The sequence below is a fragment of the Equus przewalskii genome, chromosome 28 (assembly GCF_037783145.1).
Source record: "Equus przewalskii isolate Varuska chromosome 28, EquPr2, whole genome shotgun sequence".
Taxonomy (NCBI): Eukaryota; Metazoa; Chordata; class Mammalia; order Perissodactyla; family Equidae; genus Equus; species Equus przewalskii.
Window position 1 is genome coordinate 28,180,360 of NC_091858.1, and position 20,796 is coordinate 28,201,155.

The 20,796-nt window shown below is 35.8% G+C and overlaps 1 protein-coding gene across 1 annotated transcript in view; it reads right to left on the bottom strand.

Annotated features, from left to right (window-relative positions):
• TENM3 (teneurin transmembrane protein 3) overlaps window positions 1-20,545 on the bottom strand; it is a 2,420,957-nt gene extending 2,400,412 nt beyond the window's left edge. The window contains exon 1 of the mRNA XM_070598205.1: window positions 20,167-20,545. The gene's annotated coding sequence lies outside the window, so the exon portion shown is untranslated. The remainder of the gene's footprint in view (window positions 1-20,166) is intronic.
• Window positions 20,546-20,796: the final 251 nt, after the last annotated feature.

Here is a 20,796-nt window from a genome sequence, read left to right on the forward strand (position 1 = left end):
TACGTCTGTAAATAATTTTATACAAGTTGCAGACTGTAAGAGTTTCATTTTGTGTGCAACATTTCATTGGCTCATTCCACATTTACAAATGACATCCACCTTTATTTCTTTTTTATGTCCATGTATTACGATAAAGAACATAACATCTCTGGGCAACTAAAACGTGTAATTCCAATTTAACTTGAATGCGAAGGACAGAGAACCGGCTCACGAGCTAATTTCTTGAGCACCTAAATGCTTACAACTGTGATTGTATATTATGTAGAGCAGTTAGCATCTGGGATACGAATGAATAAATACATTTTAGAGATTTCTCTAAATAGTTTATCCCCAGATCTGGTGCAAAGACCATCCGCATCAGGATCATAGATGATGCTTATTTAAAAGATTGAAATAATGTCCTTACTTACAAACCCCCGGATCAGAACCTCCAGGGTTGGATCTTAGATGTCTGCATTTTAAACAAGCTGCTTAGGTAAATCTTACACAAGCTCAGTTGAAATGCCCCACTATAGAAAAAAGACAACAAACTCGATCAATGCAGAAATGGATGGTAACCGCCTGAGAACATCCTAGGTGAACTTGTTTAAAACTTCTCACCATAGGACCAAGGCCCTTCGTGATACAGTCTCTTCTCTCTACAGGCTTCCCCAGCCCTCAACTCAGCCCAGATCGATGATGTCACATGCTCCGCACTTTCAGTGGTACAGGCATGGGCCACGCTTGCCTGATTCCATCACCAGCCTAAATTCTGAGTAATTTGAAGCCCAGAGGACATCCTCCATCACCTCCTTTCCTGACAGTGCCCAGACCGTGTCCCCACACTCACCTCACAGTTGGGTAAAATGGTGACTCATGTGACTTTTTTGTTAACATCTTTACTTAAATGTAACTCATATACCATAAATTCATCCACTTAAAGGGATATACAACGTAACTTTCAAAGATTTTCATCACCTCGGGAAAAAAACACCATACACATTAGCCATCATTCCAGATAACACTGCCCCTGACTCCCACCCCTCCCTAGGCAACCACTAATTTACTTCCTCTCTGCCTATTCTGGACATTTCATACAAATGCCTGCGGTGCAGGCTCCCAATACAGCACTATCAACTGCATTCTAACTAGCTATTTATACATCTGCCGTTCTGACCAGACTTGCAGAGGCTGATTTCCAGGGTCTGGAATTAATCCTGGTACGGGAGGAATAATTAACAAATGCTGGATTAATTAATAAGTATCTCTTTTTGCTCCTTGTCACAGGCAAGGAGGGGCAGAACTTGGATGTGCTGTCACCACTTAAATGGAAAAGACTGGGCTATATGTAAGTCAGGGCTGGGGAGTTAAGTTCCGACAGAGTGGAAGGAGTTGAACAAACCAAAAGGTAATGTTGATCGATTAAATTAGGCGTTAGTAGTCTTTGCTATGAGAACAGCAGTCCATGAGACTTGCTGTAATATATAACAACTATTGCTCCTAGATCTTGAGGAAACGGCATATTTTTTGTTACCACCTTTTTGAGTCCCTCTCCCAGCTCTTGCCTACACTCCCTTGCTCCAGGGGTCCAAGGTCAAGACAAGAGCTTGTCCACAGCCTTCCTTCCTCCAGGTATCCTAAGTTTGAAAAGTAATATTCTTTTCCTTTGATCTTAATCAAAATTTTTATTGCCCAAAACTACTCACATCACAGTGATGCAATTCTGAACACATAAACTGATTCACAGCATGGGGTAAAAGATTGGGCAAGATGTCAGTCATTTAAAAAAATTCTAAGATAGCACATGCTCTTAAAGAATCTTCACAAAGAAGCATATAAGAAAGAAATAATTAAGTCACCCAAAATACCACAGGAGGTGAGATTTTCAATGTTAACATTTTTCTGGACATTCTTTAAGGCAGCTCTCTCCGAAGACATATACACATGTGCATATACATATATACATATGTATATATATTTTTCACATTGCAATACACTATGCCGAGTTTTCCATTTCAGTAAATGTAAATCTATAGCATCTAGTGATGGCTGCATAGCATTTCATTGTTGGGTGTTAGATGATTCATCTAAACAATCCTTTACTCCTAGACATTTAGGTTATTTCCCTTTATTTCTTTCCTGGCTATTATAAACAATGCTGAGAACATTTATATATATACATATATACACATATATATATTTACTTATCTCTACACAATTAATTGGTTTCTCATTGAAATACATTTCTATAGAGAAAATTTTTGTAGCTAACTACATCAAGCTACGTTTTGGTCAGTGTTGCAAAAGTGCCCTGCAGAAAGACGATATCCCTTTAAACTCTGATCAACAGTGTATACATGTCTGTTTCCCTACACCCTGGCCAAAACCCCATTTTTGTAATATTTTTAGTATTTAACAATAGGCAAGAAACAAAGAACGGCTCTTGACACTACTGTGTCAAACTGTAAAATCAGTGTTTATTAACCTTTATTACAAGCGATGACTACAAAAAACCTTTGCCACTTTCGTCATCCTTGACCCTCTCTCCATCTCTGACCTATAACCTTCCCCAAATCCTCACTCCATCTTCGTTCCTAACATGCGGGTCAAGGAGGCTATGGAAAACACACATCCCCTAATAACTGAAAGTACAGAATTTGTAGTGCTCTATCTGTTTTTAAGGACCCATCAAAATAGAAATGCAAGATTTATATTTTGTTTGCACTTCTTCCATCACAAGTATATGTATATTTTTATTGATCCTTTGTGTTTCTTTTCTGAAGTCCAATATCTATTTGCCTGTAAGTATATTTACCTTGGGTTGTTAATATAGTTTTCTCCACTGATGTCAAATGCCTTTGTTATCACATATTGACATTCCACAAATACACAGAGATATTCATGTTGGGCTCTCTATTCTTTTCATTATCGTACTATTTTAATCTGTATAGCTTTATAATGAATCTTAATATCTACTAGGGCATAACCCCTCATACAATACTGCCTGACAGTCCCTCATTTCTTTTATATATATATATATTTTGGGTTTTTTTTGAGGAAGATTAGCCCTGAGCTAACATCAGCTGCCAATCCTCCTCTTTTTCCTGAGGAAGATTGGCCCTGAGTTAACATCTGCACCCATCTTCCTCTATTTTCTGTGGGACACCTGCCACAGCATGGTTTGATAAGCAGTGCGTAGGTCCGTGCCCAGGATCTGAATCAGCAAACTGTGGGCCACTGAAGGGAACGCATAAACTTAACTGCTATGCCACCAGGCCAGCACCTATTTTATATATTTTTTTAAATAGGTACTTTAAAACCACTTGGCAAATTTAAAGATTCCTAGTAGGATTTGCTTGATTTTAAATTGACTGCAAAGGTCAATTTTTAGAGAATTCATATCTTTAATGTTTTAAAATTCCTAGTATTAGCCTGGAGGTACCAGCAGAAATAGTAAAAGGAATAGCAAATAGTAATTAAATGTTTAGTGTGTCTAAGATGCCTTTCCAAACACTTGACATCATTATCTCTTTTATCCATCACAACAATTTTGTAAATGATATATTTTTATTAATGTCATTTTGCAGATGGGAAAATTGAGGCACAGAAATTTTAGGTAACCTATTGATGGTCAAACAACCAGCACACTCTGGAGCCAATATTCTACCCAAGCATTCTGAAGAGAGAGCCCACACTGACAAGTCTAATTTAGGTATTTCCCTCCATTCAAACCTTATTATTTTTCATAGCTCTAATTTTCTTCACCTAGGGCTGTACAGTTTGTTCAATTTATATTCATTCATTTTATGTTTTTAGCTGCAGTTTTTAATTATTACATTTTCTTGATACACTTACGAAAAATTTTGGCATTACGAATATTATCAATTATTTATTTTTTAAATGGCCAACTTATTGAATTGTTTCTAATTTTACTTTAGTTGCTTTAGGTGTTCAACAATTATTATCACCTGTAGATAATAATAACGTGGCCTCATTGTTTTCAGTTTTCTTTTTCTTCTTCTCCCCAGAGTCCCCTAGTACATAGCTGTATATTCTATTTGTAGAGTGCACGAACTTGACCACTCAGCCATGGGGCTGGCCCCTGTTTCCATTTGTTATACTTTTGGAGTCTTTTTATTTTCTGATCGCTTTACCTAATAATTCGTTAACAATATTATGTAATGACATAAAACAATTGTTTTAGTAAACGGACATTAAAATTTACTAAGTCCCCTTTTTTTAATGGTCATAGGATTTTTCCAATTTTACTGACACCTATCAGATTGATTTATAAAATTAATTAGGAAAATTTTCTTCTTTATCGATACTCTCAAGCAGTTAAAATAATTAGGTTTCTTGAATACTAAAGGAATTCAACAATAATTTTTTCCAGCTGTAGTAGTCATTTTTCGGAATAGCTCAATCACAATCTTCTTACTGGTAAATTTATATGTTATACCACTTATTGAAACAATTCTAATTTATAGCCCGTGAAATAGCAACTTGATGCAAGTTTCCCCTCTGTCATTCCTGATTCCATGTGTTTTCACATTATTTTCTCATAGTTTTTTGCTCAGGCAAATGTTCTGCATCTTATTTATTGATTTCAAGAAATAAGTTTCTGGATTTATTTTCAAATTCAGCTATTTCTTCTAATTGATTAATTTACATTTTTTCGATTTATTAAGTCATTCCTCATACTTTCTTTTATATGGTTTTATTGACTTTTTCAGATTTTTCGATTAAGTGATCCATTTACTTTTACTTTTCATTTAGTAATTATTTAAGATATTAAGTTCCTTTTTATCACTGTTTTACCTTCTACACCCATAGATTTTATATGCAGCATTTTCTTTTTACTGCTATTTTCTGAATAGTCTGCAATTACAATTTGTTTCTCCTTTTTTGGTTAGTTATTTCTAAATTTGTTATATCATTTTAAAACTGGAGAATGGATATTATTACCAATTTTTCATAATTTACTGAGGGCTTTTATTTTTTGTGCACATGTATGTGTGGCTTAGTAAGTGGTAACATAAATAGGATATATGGCTTGCTTGACAACTGGTTTTGTTTGCTTGTCTGTGTAGGACAAAGTTTGCTACACATCTATTGGGTGATCTTATTAATTATATCAGTAAAACCATCCTTGCCACAATTTAATTTTTGTGTATTAATCTTTCATAAGCTAAATAAAGTGTGCTAAACTCAACTACTCTTTGTGTTTCTCTCACTTTTTCCTTGTGTATTTAGCAGTCGTGTGTTATGTATTTTAATTCTATGTCATAAATTAAGTTATAATGGAGGACATTATAGGGAGGTGAATGTTTTTCCTGTGGATTTTGTGAAAGATTTCAGAGCATAATCAAAACCTCTTTTCCTCCATTTCCAATTACTTTTCAAGTAAGAAAATACATGAAATTTTGAATTTTGCAACTATATACAAGCTATATCCATGGAAAGAATTATAATTGGCTAAGAGAGCAACGAAGACTTTAAACCATAATTCACATATTGGGAAGAGCAGGATGTGTTGAATTAACATGCACGTTTTACTATAAGAGTTTCATTGAGATCCACATCACTGAGTGATAAACAAATCCAAGTCTATCAAATTGAGTTCTCTTATTTTATTATTTAAACCATGAAAGTGAAAAAGGGAGAGAAATTATTTATATTTAACTTCCTTTTTTTTACATTGCTATGATTTCAAAGGTTAAACAGCTATTGTTTTTAAAATTGTTCTGCAAAGAATAAAAGCTACTGTACTAATTAGAGCATATTTAAAATTCACTAAGCTCAAGACACACATACAAGTTTCTGGTCCCACAAAATTTAAATTACTGCATCTACCCATCTATCTATCAAAATGGCGAGAGAATGAGAATAGACAGAGACAGAGAGAGAGAGACTTTTTCATATGCCAGAAATTATGCCAGAGTTGCTGTCCTCTATGATAGGCTATAGTCATTATTTAAATTTAAATTAATTAAAATTAAATACATTCCTAGTCCTCACCTTACAGTGAGGGGATACCATTTTAGACAGCAGAGGAACAGAATATTTCCATCATTGTAGAAAGTTCTTTTGGACAGCACTGGGGGCAGATATTTTTCTTCCCAAGAAAAATAAAAAGTAATTCTAGGAGCCAGCTGAGGGGCATAGTGGTTAGGTTCACACGCTCTGCTTCAGCGACCTGGGGCTTGTGGGTTCAGATCCTGGGCTCAAACCTGCATGCTCATCAAGCCATGCTGTGGGGGTGTCCCACATACAAACAATAGAGGAGGATTGGCACAGATGTCAGCTCAGCGACAATCTCCCTCACCAAAAATTAATAATAATAATTCATATTGCTTTTCTTTTCTGATAGGACAATGGAAGTTCAGAGAAAATGAACAACATATTTATGTTCAGAATATAAACCAAACCAAAATAGAACCTGACAAGAATATAAACCAAACCAGAACAAACCGACAAACCAAAGACTACCTTGGTTCTATTTGATTGCTGAGCCTCTGCTTTTTCTGCTTACTATATAGAATTGATTAGTGGAAAGAAACTCTTTTAACATCAGGAATGGCTGAGGGAAGCCTCTGCCCCAAACAGGGCACAGCCTCAAAAATCTCACCAGAGATGCCATTGGCACAGCTTGTTCCAGGGACATTTATCCTTGTCCTCGTTAGATTCCGTGTCTCAAGCTAGATTCTTTCAATTGTGTTCAAGGTTCTCACTAGTGTGTACGTTCTTGAATTAAATTCATCTTGTGTCTCAGATTTATATAGTATCTCCCATCTCTGGCAAAGATTTAGCAAACCTGCCAACTAATAAATTCATGTTTTACCACACTATTGAGACAATTTCTGTAGGTCACACAGCCTGAATGGCGTCTCCAAACTTAACCCCTTAAGTTCTACCAAGGTTGTTCTTTTACACTGTCGTAGATTTAATAATGTCTCCCAAAAAGATAGCCCAAATTCCTAATCCCGCATACCTATGAAAGTGAAAGGGTTTTTGCAGATGCAATTAAGTTACGGATCTCAAGATGAGACCATCTTGGATTAGGGCAAGCACTAGAGCCAATGCCCGGTGTCCTAAGAGTAAGGAGTGGGATATTTGACACACACAGACACACAAGACGAAACCCAGGGAGGAAGGCCATGTGAATCTACAAACCAAGGACCATCAAGGATTTCTGGACACACCAGATGCTATGAGACAGGCATGGAACCGATTCTCAGAGCCTTCTGAAAGAATCAACACAGCCAATGCCTTGATTTCAGACTTCTGGCCTCTGGAACTGTGAGAGAATAAATTTCTGTTCTTTAAAGTCAGCGGTTTGTGGCAATTTGTTAGGGCAGCCCCCGGGAAACTAAGAAAGCCACCACCCCTGCCAGGATTTCATTTCAGGGCTTTGATCTCCTTCAAAGCACTTACTCTTCCTTCCACATCTCCCAAAGATGTAATCAAGAATTTCTTGATTGACTTCCCAATTAACTGAAACAAAATCTGGGTGAACACCTGAAGAAAACTGTCAACAATACATGGATGTTAGGTTACAGAAAAATGACTTTGCCTTTTAAAATTTAGTTGACTGGCTGGATCTAGAGCAAGCTGATTCCTTTTTTAAGTTTTGAAGTGGCTCTGAGGCAATATAAGCCTAAGGAGACTTAATGACAAGATGTGTGATACGTACCGTTGATCAAACAATGCTATAGAAGTAAAAGAAGCTTAAGATACTGACAAACAAAAGAACAGTTCATTTAATATGACATACCCTTAATGATATGCAAATGAATTATTATGCTGCATGATGATGAGAAAAAAGACAGAATATAACAATTTACATTTTCTTATTGATCTTATTGATGATCTTCGCTTATTTCTTCAGCTCCTGCAAAATCTAATTTTAATAATTTTCCATATTGTGACTCTTTTAATAGCCATTGCATTCTTGAAAGCATATAGACTCTCAGGAACTCGAACATTATGTTTTAATTTGCGCCAAATCCCTAATTCAGTGAACTGCATTTGGTTTCCTCCTAGGTCTGGTGCTGAGAAGTATTTTTTAGTTTTTCTTGAGATCATATTCACCTAGGTGCTTACTAAAAGTGATCATGTCAGGGGCCGGCCCAGTGGTGTAGTGGTTGAGTTTGAGCTCTCCACGTCTGAAGCCCAGGATTCATAGGTTTGGATCCTAGGAGTGGACCTACACACCGCTTGTTAAGCCATGCTTTGGCAGCGTCCCACATACAAAATACAGGGAGACTGGTACAGATGTTAGCTCAGGGACAATCTTCCTCACCAAAGAAATAATAAATATTTCAAAAAAATTATCATGTGGCTGATCATCCTAAGGACAGAATACTGGGTGGGTGAGATGCTAGGATGGAAGTAGACTCTCAAACACCACTCGGGAAGTGAGCAGAGTGCCCTCCGCATTTAAGAGCAAGGGTGGAAGAAGGTGGGTGAGCAGAAGGACAGGAGGGGAGAAAGCGGCCTGTCTCTGGCAGAGGAGCAAAGGTTTGGGGCAGCCAGGAGTGGGGCTTTAGAGACAATGGAGCTATTGACCCAGAGACAAAACTTCTTAGCAAAAGGTGTAAAGGCTTAAATTGGAAAAAGAACATATTGCCTGAAGCTCACGCAAATTTAAGTATAAATAATTGTAATAGTATCACATGACTTTATTTTAGAGGGATAAGAAATGAAAATGCATTAATTCCAGAAAAGCAAGCAGAGGGGTTAAAAGGAAAAATGTACACAACAGTAATTTTGAAGAACCAGATTTCTTCAGCTTTTGCTGGGAAGAATACACACCAAGTATTTGAGGGTGTTAAGAGGAAAATGGTTAGAAGGCATTCAGGTCTTGACCATTTAATTTACAAAATAACCTGTTATTATTTTTGTTTATTTTTCTTTAAATGAGGAAGTCTGTACAAGGCAGGAGACTCAAAGGGAATGGCCCTTATGATCACTTCAGCCTAATTGGAATTTATGCCATCCTGCAGCCTCTGGTGTTCTCTAGTGAAGAAAGACCACGTACTCAGGTAAAGAGAAACGAAAGGAAAAAAAAAAATGACTGGAAACAACAAAAGAACAGTAGCAAAACTGACTGAAGGCTGACCGTGAATGTCCTTGAGCCCAGGATTTTCCATAATCTACTGTCTGCTCTTACCTGAGACTTCTCCCAGGTGCTTCGCAGACTTTCACTTCTTGCTGACCCCATAAGAGCACAGCAGACAATTTGAGTTACATCATTATTGATTGGAAATTTGTCTGCTTCTGAAGAATTGTTTCTAATATTTTATCTACATAGAAGGTCTTTGTACAACTAATTTAAAGGAGCATATACTTTTTAATGTCCTGTTTGCAGTTAATTCGAAATATACTAATTGTTTTTTCAGTTACATATTTTACATACCATTTGATCTAGAAGTAGAATATATCGTGGCAGCTCTGCTATAAAGGATCAAACTCATCATGATAGGGATCAATGACCTTTTAAATGGAGTTAAGATTATGATTGCTGTTTGTCCCGTGTGCTTGGAGGTAGGATGGGAACTTGGTATGGTAACTAACAAAAACTGTGTGACTGTGTAAGTGTCCGTTATTTGAGAGGTTATGTGCATTTGCATTTGCTCCTATATATATATGTATACACACACACACACACACACACACACATATACACACACACTTTGGTCTGGAGGAGCAAATCTTAGAACAGCAGGACCTAGAAGGCACTATGTAATATCTTCTACAACCATAAAAAATATTCCCCATGTATAGCCTCAAGTATATTTGGAAATTACATTGACCAAATATTTGCACGTATCTTTTAAAAACAAAAATCTTTGAAGAGATAGAGCATTTTTACAGATTAGGAGGAAGAGAGGCACTGGAAGATGAAAGAGATTATTTTTGAAAATATGGTCCTAAATAATCAGGTTCAGGTAGGGCACAAAATAACTGGATTTAAGGCAACAAATAAGGGCAAATCTAATTCATAAATTCATTTAATAGGCATGTAGTAAGGACTTCTAAAAATTATTAAATCTAGAAAAATATCCAAACATACTGAAAGCTTTGTTTTTTTGGAAACTTAAAGTGATCGGGAACAAATATTTTAAAAATTAAAACACAAAATGATGACAAATATTTAAACATCTTTAAACTTATTTACATAAGTTAGAAGTATATTTGAATATTGGCCTGTAATAAACATCACTAGAATTTGTGCAAGTTTGTGCAAGAATTAATATACATACGTGTACAGGCACACACATGCACGCATATTATTTCCACAGTGAAAATAAGATGAAATAATGTAGGGAATTAATTGTAGATATATGTGCCTATATTCCAAAATATTATGCAGTCAGCTATGAAATTGTTTGTCTGAGGAAAGCTAAAATAATGTTAACTTGCAGGCTAATTTGTGCTTCACTCCAAATAATTGGCTCTATTATTAAATATCACTGCAAGATAGCTGACAAAAAAATTCTTGCCACCTTGCAACTGGCAGTAAGTGAGTTAAGGCTGATAAATCACAGAAATATACAAGCTTCTTTTTATTCCTACACACTATTTTATTTTTTTCCAGAATCAGGAGTACAGTTAGAATAACAAAATGTCAGTGTTGACAACGTTCTCTGAAGTATGGTTTCAAACTCCTTGGTATATTGATGAGGAAATTGGAGCTGAGAGATATTAAACAACCCGCCCAAGATCACACAGATTAGAGTGCAAATCAAATCTCAGATTCGGGCATCATTCGCTGCTGTGTCTACAATAACAAAATATCAAAATTAATTTTTTTCAAGCAGTGATTCGCTTAAGAGTCAATCACAACAGTCCAGCAGTTCCAATTATTTAAGAACATGCTTTTATGAAATCTATTGCATTATATTCATTATATTAAAAATCAGAAACATCCAGGCATACCCTCTGACTTAATGATTTAACTTTTGATAATTTGCCTTAAATAAATGTTTTTAGATGTCAAAAAAGATACAAACAACAAGAAAACTGTTCATTTTGCTTTTTTCTATTATGAAAGTGATAAAAAAAAAAAACCCCTAAATATCCAACTATAAGAGACTGTTAAATAAGTTCTGTTAAACCCATCCAGTGAAATAACATGTGGCCATTAAAATGATGCTGTAGTAGAAAGATATTTAAATGCACAGACACTTTTAATTTAAAAAGTGTGAGATGCTGTCATAAATATATCATAATAAACAAAATATACATGACACATACATCAAATATCACTCATATTTATCTTTTCATAGGACTTTTTGTTGTATTTTGTATTTTAGGGCATTATTACATTTACGAACTATTTCAGATGTCAGAAAAGGAATACTCAAACTGGGGTTTAATCATGATCGAATAAAGGAATTCCAAACAGTGGTCATAATGAAGGAACTAGTTCAAAATACACCAATAGAGAAAAATCTGAAAAATGCAAAGGTGAGTATAAAGCAAGTTGTGAAAAGGTACATAGAGTGAATACGTAATGAATTTTAAGAAATGACTTTTCAATTAATCTTTAAAATTTCAGTTAACAATTAAACATTATTAAGGCTATATTTTAAATTGTGAATTTTGGCGCTGTGAGCATAAATAATTAAAAGCCCCAACAAATGTCACAACATGAATATTTCTGTTCGAAATATTTTCATTCCATAAAGTTGTTATTTTTCCCAGCTTTTCTTTTTCCGTTTTTTTTTTTCGTTCCCTGAGTAATTTTGTTTCCTTATTTTCACGCCATTTTAATACACGAGAGGGGTATTCTTGTACCCCATGTTTGGTCTTTGTAGTCTTTGAAAGTAAAGTTCTCACTGATGGACAGGCCTTGGGGTGGCACTGCTATGATGAACTCGGTCTTACAGGTTTGGTTACTGTATGTGTCAGTGCCGCAGAGTTAATTAGTTTTGAGGTTGGTACTCACACTGACAACACTTGAAGGGAACAAAAAGTATAATCGATATGCCAATTTACTGATTTCGAATAGAAATACAACAACTGTTACCAGCCTTGATTGTGCAACAGCCCCAAAAACACTTCTTTCCCTAACGAAAATGCACGGGAGTAAACAGATTATCTGAAGGCTGCTTGGTGAGCACTGAATGAGAAAATGCTATTTTATTTACATGACATTCTACTAAGGCCATCAGCCCAAGCAAGCCTGCTGCACAGGCATTCAGAAAGCTAGCACCTACCCTCTTCCCGAGGGACACCCATATCAGGATTACCAAACTTTGCCTTTCAGATGCTCGTTTCCTTTGTCTGCGTTTTCCATTCAAATTTGTCTCATCGATATTAACACCGTCAACGAGATGTGGGCTGTTGCCTTGGGAATATAAATTTTTTCTATTCTGCTTGGTAGAAGTTCTTTTTGTACAGATTTCCTCTCATATTGTGAGGTGTCTTCTGATCCATTATTTCACTATCATTTACTTGAAATTTTAGAGATTTCTGAGGTGTCTTCCTCTTACTTTTGCCAACAGGACATTCTTTCTTGATTTATATCACCAACATTATTTACTAGAAGGTTTTGAGCATTATTCATATTTTAAACAAGAGTAAAAGGATTTTGACATTACTCAATGGAAGGTAATTTTAAATAAGACTTTCAACATATGATTGGCTGGCACATCAGAAATAGTTTTTGAATGGATATGTCATTGGAATTCTTTAAGCGATTTTACATAACTAGCAAAACCATTGTCCCTTAAAGTTATTACCTCTGGGTTTGTCAAACAATTTAAAAATTACCTTTCCATAATTTCACTGGAGTTGCAAAAGGCTGAACTAGGGCAATAGGGAGTGTTGCAAATATTTAACAATTAGATTCTAGAGTTGCTAATCACAAGGTGATTCCAAATAAAATTAACTAAAATGAAATGATTAAGCTCCAGAAACAGGAAAAAGCAAAGAATTTCATCATCATGTAATTACATTTTTAATCTAGATTTTTCACAAGTTACGGTGTCCAACATCTAAATATTAAACAGAGCATTAGATAGACAATCTTATTTGCGTAAAATTAAAACCAAAGCTGATCTGAGGGTGAATTCTGTTTCAAACATACTTCGAAATATCAAATTTCCTTCTGTTTCGTTTTTTTCTCTCAAAAGAATGATCATTATGGTAGTCTGCTTTACTTGCACTGTTGGTACATGCACACTTTTATTTAAATGTATCAATAAAAGAGGGTTTTTGTTAAGTACTGTAGCTTCAAATTTTAAAACAAATTTGGAAATCATTAATATTATAGAAAACAACATGGGTTGAAATGCATGTTCTATGTAAATACTATTAGCATAATAATTTGGACACAAATCTTACCAAAATGAGTACCAGGAATTTGAAAACTCACGGCTATTTTTATTATTGTTTTCTGCACTTAACTATTTCAAGGTTATTTTTCTTCAAAATTCATAAAACCAAACATTGAGAATTTTATTTTTTATATAATTTGCATTAGGCTGTCACAAATTTTCGTTTAACTGAAATATATTTTTAAATATGTCTGCTAACCATTAAATTTTGGGGTTTTTTTGGTTCAAATTAATTATTGTTAACTGTTCTAAAGGTAAAATATTAAAAAGTATAATATGCCCCACAAACTTATTAATAAGAAACATTATTTAATTCAAAACATTATTGCTTACTAGATTTCTAAAATGTGTAGATTATAAACATGCAAGAAACATCACTGACCTATAATTACGTTAAAATTAACAAATCTTTAATTAGCTTTGATCTCATAGTTACCAATAACCCATTTTGAAGAAATAAGTAGCAAATTTGATTTACACAAGTAACTTTAGAAAAAATATATTCTAAGACTGTTAATATTGCATACGATTTTAAAGTATTTTTGAATCAGAGTAACATGAAATTGTCAATAACTAAAATATTATCAACTGTACTTTGAATATAATAAGCAAAATGTTAAGCTGTATGTAAAAGTACTGTGAAAAGTGTGAATAAGAAAATTCACAATGATGAACACAGTGATAAACAAGTTCTTGGACTTGTATTTTAGGAAACACCTACAGTATAAATAATGATTCATACAAAATATAATTTATTATTTTTGAAATTCAATATCTACATGTATCACACATAAGAATGCAAAGTATTTTATTGCATTTATCATAAAACAAACTTATTTTACATGACAAATCTTTATATACCACATAAAATTAAAATAACTTTATAGCACAATGAGAAAAAAAATTATGATACCTCTCATCACAAAATAAATATTCCCCGGTTAACCTCTTGGATTATCTCGTACCTACTTGAATTTAAGAGAAAAATATCAGTGTACTATTTTTTTAATTTGATAAGAGCACATCAAAGATAGGAGAAGCCTAATATTTAGAGAGCCTTTAACTTGATATTTATCCTCTAAATAATTTTTATCAAGCTTATGGATGCTCTTAAATTTAAGTAAACACTCTTCAAGAAAAAAGTTGCGGGATGGAGGGTAAATTGATATATTTATTTTTCAATAATAGAAGCACTCAACTTTTAAATCTATGTTCAACAAGATACTACTATTCTCTCAGGATATTCTATTCTACCGAGAGTACATACTAATTAACACAGAAAATTAAAACATATACACAGACAAGGAAGCTCTTTTATCGTTTCTAGTTGCCAAATTTGCTGGAATATGGATTTATTTGTTTACTTATTCTGCTGTTGATTTTGTAGATAATAACAGCTAATCCTAGAACTATCTTCCAAATAATAGAATTCCTGAAAACTGCATCAACAACTTCTTAGTTTTAGCAGAAAACTATTCAAAACCAGTCCATGCTGATATTACCAGATAACTGCCAAAATAGTTTTTCTTTAAAAAAGGTAATGTGAAGAAATCTTTCTGCTTTTACACAACGAATAACTGGTTGAGCCATTAGGCAAAAAATAGTAAGTACTGATGCAATCCACTAATGAACTGATATTTGTAACCCTAATTAGTTCTCATTAAATATATCTAGGTTTGAAAAATGTTAAAATCAACTTTATTTAACAAACTCATTGTATGAACTGGAGGGCAACTGTTTATCCATGGTATAAACAGGGGTCCTCATCCACTTTGCTCCACTCTCCTGTAACTGAGGCTTGCAAACGGATGTTTTCTGTTCTTACTTGTCTGGGGCACTAGTTCAGTGAATTCTATAGACTCAGAGCCTTTTTTTTTACTGTCTATTTTGTACCACAATGTTCTAAATCTGATGTTAGCATCAAACAACGCTGCCATACAATAATGATGATCAATATTTACTACAAAAGTCCAGTCAAAGACCAGCAGATTCTTAAGCCTATTGCACTTTAATAAATATGGAGAGTTGAATTCGACTCTAGTACGATTTATAATAATAATGTTACTAGCAAAGTAGTAACAATGCAGATTTTTGTGGTATATATGAAGTAGTATCAATTTCAACTTTTTAAAAAACTTATTCAGTCTTTCAATTTGCCAACAGTACTATAGCTGCCTTTAGTTTAGGCACAAAGTTCTGGGAATTGGTTAAACATTGCAAAACCTTTAAAACATTCATATTAGAAAACAGAAAGCAATTATTTTGGGCACAGGGGTATTTTGAAACAATCATAACACATATTCCCATCATAATGTAAATACTAGTTAGACAACTGTTTTCTTCTAATAATATCGGATAGTGAATTCTTTCATGATTATGCTTTCTAACTTTTAATTATGCCTCTCTCCATCCCTTTCAAATCTCCTACCTCTTGAAAACATCACTAGAAAGATATACATATTGTAATAATTCATAAATGATTCTGCTAAATCCTTACTTTTTCACTAGTTTAATACCAATTTTTGATGCATCCATCTTTTTAAATAATAACTTCTAAATACAGATCCTATAAGAAAATGGAAGATAATTCTCCACTATTACAAAGAAATACCACTGTTTGTCTTCTCTAATGGTCTTAACTTTTAAATAACATTATAAATAATCCATATAATGTACTGTACTTAGGGATTAATCACAAGTTTTATGGTAGTTGGGTGAAGAGTAGAATGGCTTACCCAATCATATTTCTATGACAAAATATCTCTAAAGACACATGGCAGAGCTAGTAATGCCCTATAAATCACATAGATAAAAACCATCTCAAGAGAATTTTGGATAATCAGTGAAATAAAATTTACCTAAATATTGATATCATAAGAACAAAATTATACTCATGTTATAAATATATATATATATATATAAGATTATAATCAAGCTATATTTGTTCTTGGTAGAGTTTTATAAAAATAAGTGCTGATTGAATGAAAAGAGTTCTTAAATATAAAAGTATTTATGCCCAACACATCAACACATAAAGATTAAATTAGAGTAATACTTAAAGTTGGAAACATCATTTGAAATAAATCTTGAGATTCTCATAATTTCTGCTAAGACTTATGTTCCAGGACACATCTTTAACTGCTGTGCTCATCCAGAATAATTCTTATTTTCTCATATTACAATCATCTTCTTCTATATAGAGCTTAGAACTCTTTCTGTTAATTTAGAATTAATGGTGTCCCCCCCATAAAACCCAAGCTTCAAATATATATGCATTTTCTAGAAATTATAAGTGAAAGTCATATTCAGTCATACTTTATAAGCAAAGTCAAAAAGGCTGGTGACAAGATTGAAATTAAAGGATAAAAATGTTTCATCTTGTGTTTGATCTCCATTGACTGATAAAACTATTTTATCTCTTAGAAGATAATTTAGTGGAGAAACAAACACTACTTCTTCATAATCTCTCAATCCCTCTTTACGTTTTTTAAAAGCTTAATGCAGTTGATATATATTTAAGTCTAAACACAATAGCTACATTTTATGCTGTTGGAAGAGAAGTATCTAATATAGCTGTAGCAGAATAAAGTGCTGAACAGATGGAATAAAGATACAGATGATGCAGAAAGTGGATTAACAGCACTATAATAAGTACAAACACTTGGTGATTGCCAGGCTTCAACTATTATCATAAGGCTTAGGTTAAATACAGACACATTATTTAACAGATACTTTTAAAGAATCCGTTTGTGATCCTGTAGTGTTTAAAATAAGAGTTAAAAAGTTAATGACTAAAGTATTTTCCAAAATTCATCAATAGAGCACACCACCACTGTCATTATCAAGAGTCCTAATGCTATCTCTCTCTCTCTCTCTCTCTCTATCTATTCAGTTTCCCCACCCTACACTTGAACCCAAATTCGGTGGTGTATTACATGATTCTGCCAGTCAAATAAACTTAACTGAAGAAGTTCACTACTGTCTATAGAGTATTGGACATTTTTTAAAAGTTCCAAAATATAATTTAACTATCTATATATCAATGTTATATCAAAATCCTATCAACTTTGTCAATATTTTCTTGAGATTGAGTTTATGGAAAAACCTAGAAACACTGGTGTTTTCTGAAAATGTATATATCACATAAGCACTGACCATAATCTACTCACTTCTAACCTATTTTACTAAGTTAACATTGCTGTTACTAGCTGACTTCGAAATTATCAATAAGAGTTATCATGCTTGAGGAATTTAGCAAGCTTAATAGTCATAAGAAATTAGAAAATGCCTGGTTCTCATATTTGTAGACATTTAAGCATGGCATAAAACTTCCAGCATCTTACATTGAAATCCTTTTGTTTTTGCATGTGTGAAGGGGCATGGAATGTGATAAATTTAGAAAAATCCATAATCATCTAATCTGCGTTGCAATAGGCAGGAAAAAATCAGTTCTTTTAGAAAGGTAATTATATCATTTTACAACATGGGGAGTTCCAAGCCTTCCTTAATACTACGTGAATGTAAAAGAAATACAGTTCTAGAATGCACAATTAAATACTTTTCTAAAGACATTATCTGATGATTTGGAAAATAGTCACGCATTTTATAAACGTGCACTCAACGTAAAGCACATTTAGTTCAAATTTTCCAAAGGTACTACATTTTCCAAAAACATCGTATCTGTCTCTAAGTTTCTTAAAATGTTTGGTACATGGCTGTAACTTTTAAATTAAAATAAGACCTTATTGGGTTGTTCCAGACTAATCATAGTTGTAAACCACGGTAAAATCTACAGCAAAATACAAGAAAGGAGCAAGAGGCTGGAGATGAGCAGACTAGATTCAAGAGGCTCTTTCCTGAAGTAGCACAAGAAAGTGCTGAAGTTTCCTAAGCCTTTGCTGCTTTGTCTGTAAAACGGGCAGCCTGTTTCTCTCTGTTAACATTAAAGTTATATTGTCAGATTCCTGACTGCCTGTAAAGTTTTAAAGGTATGTAGGAAGGCAAATTGTCTATGTTATTATTTTTACCATAATTACCCATGGACAGTCCAGAAGGGTAGCTTTTCAAGATTTTTGCCTATCTGCATGTAGGATTAATGTGCTCAGGTCATAGCAGTTCCAAAACTCATGTAACTCCTGGGAAGGAGGACGGCAATTCGTCAGAATTACAAAAAGTTTTATGAACTTTCCCCCTTCAGTTTCAGATGGAGTACATTATTCCAAGAAATAAGTATATCTGTCTATCTTAACTTCGTAAAATACAAACTCAGTTGCATTCAAACTACTAAAAAGTATTCAAATTGATAGTGTTGACTTACTTTTAAACACAAGTTTATGTAGTCTTTTAAATTATAACAAAAATTAGACTTTTATCATGGCAGACTGCATTGTTTTCCATGGTGTTGTGAATCATCCCCAAAGTGTAACTATAGGACAAAGGACCACTGATATTTCTGATATTTCCGACATGATTGAATCATATTATACTCTAATATATAGTATATATGTATATTTTTAAGGAACTGTTTGTTAAAAATGCATTATGAAAGAAAAAAGCTTCAAGAATTAAAGTCTTTACAGATATACTCCAATCATATTTCAGTCGTCTTGAAATTTTTTTTCAAATATGACAGAAAATTCAGCGTCTCTCCCAAAATGATCTCCACATACATTTTTGGTATCATGGTGATTGAATCAGGATAAAGGAGTGTTACGGAGGTTCTAGTACAGTTTTCCACTGCTCCATCTGCTGGATATGCCTGCATCTCCTGCACCCAGTGGTAACCTCTAAAAAGTAACATGAACTAATTCAGCAGGTGGCTTCAAAAGGCTCAAGCACGTTGCTTCAGAAACTTACTGTCACTTTTTAATTTTTGTTTCACTACGAGTTTCTACTTCGTCGTAAAAATGCTTTAAATTAATTAATTAAGAACCCACAATCATCTCTAAAATCCTAAGGCACGGAACCCTTCCCAGTCGGTGATATAATACAAACAAGGAACGAGGCAGTACACTGCAGGCTGGCGCACTGCTCCAATCATACTGATTTTGACATTTGTCCTAGAAGTTCTATAGTCGTTCGCCTAATCTAGAAATGGAAATCATATGCCTAAAAGTTTTAGAGATTTTTTTTTAAGCATGCCTGCCAGTAAGCACATAAATACCACACACACACACACACACACAAATAATAATGCCTCGCCAAACATCATTTACCAAGCGATCAGGGAGCCCTTAGCTTTTTCCTCCGCAGCATCTTTGCAGGCAGCTCCAGTGTCGCGCTCGCGGACCAGGCAGCCGCACTTTTCCTCCCGCTCCGAGTCACAGACGGGACAACGTGCAGCTGCCGCCACCGGCCAGGCCGCTGTCCCTGCTGCCGCCGCAGCCGCTGCTTCAAAACCGTGGCTGCTACTGCAAAGAAAGGGTTACTCCTCTCTTGGAGTCAAGTGGCTGCAAACTTCCCCTGCTTTACATGTACCTTTTCCTGCAAACTTGTACATCCTTCCGTGCAGAAGGGCCAAGAAAACCATTACAAGCATCAAGGGAATATCCTAAGAAAGGACACCCCCCGGAAGGTAAGACCCGCGACTTATTCAGAAACGCGATTTTCATCCAGATGGGAAACACCGCTTCCAGCGCATCCTCCCCCGCCCCGACTCGATTCCCTTCTGCAAACGGTACCCACGTTGCCAGGGAGGGCGGCTGCAGCGGCCACGGGCATGTGCGAGGTGGAGGTAAACTTTGACGAATGATGACCACTCCTGGGAAAGGAAGAATCCAGGCAACCCGAAATACACGCGTGGTGTGCTAGGGTGGAAGCCGTGCATGAGAGTGCCACGTACCTTTCTGCGGTCGCCAGGCGCGGAGGCGGAGTGGAGAGCGTCGCTGGAGGTGGCGGGGCGAGAGTCCAGCCTGGCCGCGGGCTCCCTCCCGGGCCGAGCGGAGCCGCCGCCGCCGCCGCGCCTGGGCGCAGGGCCGAGCGGCCACAGCCGCCGCGCCAAGGGCGCTGGGCACCGCCGGTCGCTTGGCCCGGAGAAGTTGGGCAGCCTGCGCCGCGGCCTCGGGAGCCGGCGAGAGCAACACGTTTAGTTTGAACTTTCCAGCCCCAGTCCCAGCAAATACACACTCACGCGCGCGCAAGGAGAACCTCTCAGAGGCGAGCCAACAGGCACCGGGGGCTCTCTGGCCGCGTCTTTCTCTCTCCCTCGCTCTTATTGGCGCGGAGGTGATTGTTTTATTTATTTATTTCCTCCTCCTCGCTCCATCCTCCTCCCCGCACCTCCCTCCTGCCCTTCCCTCCTCCTCCTCCCCCTCGTCTGCGAGGCCGGCCACCGCGGCCGCTCCAGCTGCAGCGTGGCGGGGCTGCGCGCGCGGGCGGAGGCTGCGGCGGCCCGGGTGGGTGCGCGCCGGGCGGGGGCGCGGGGACGGCGGCCAGGGGGCCGGGGAGCCCGGGAGGGGCTGGAGAGGGAGAG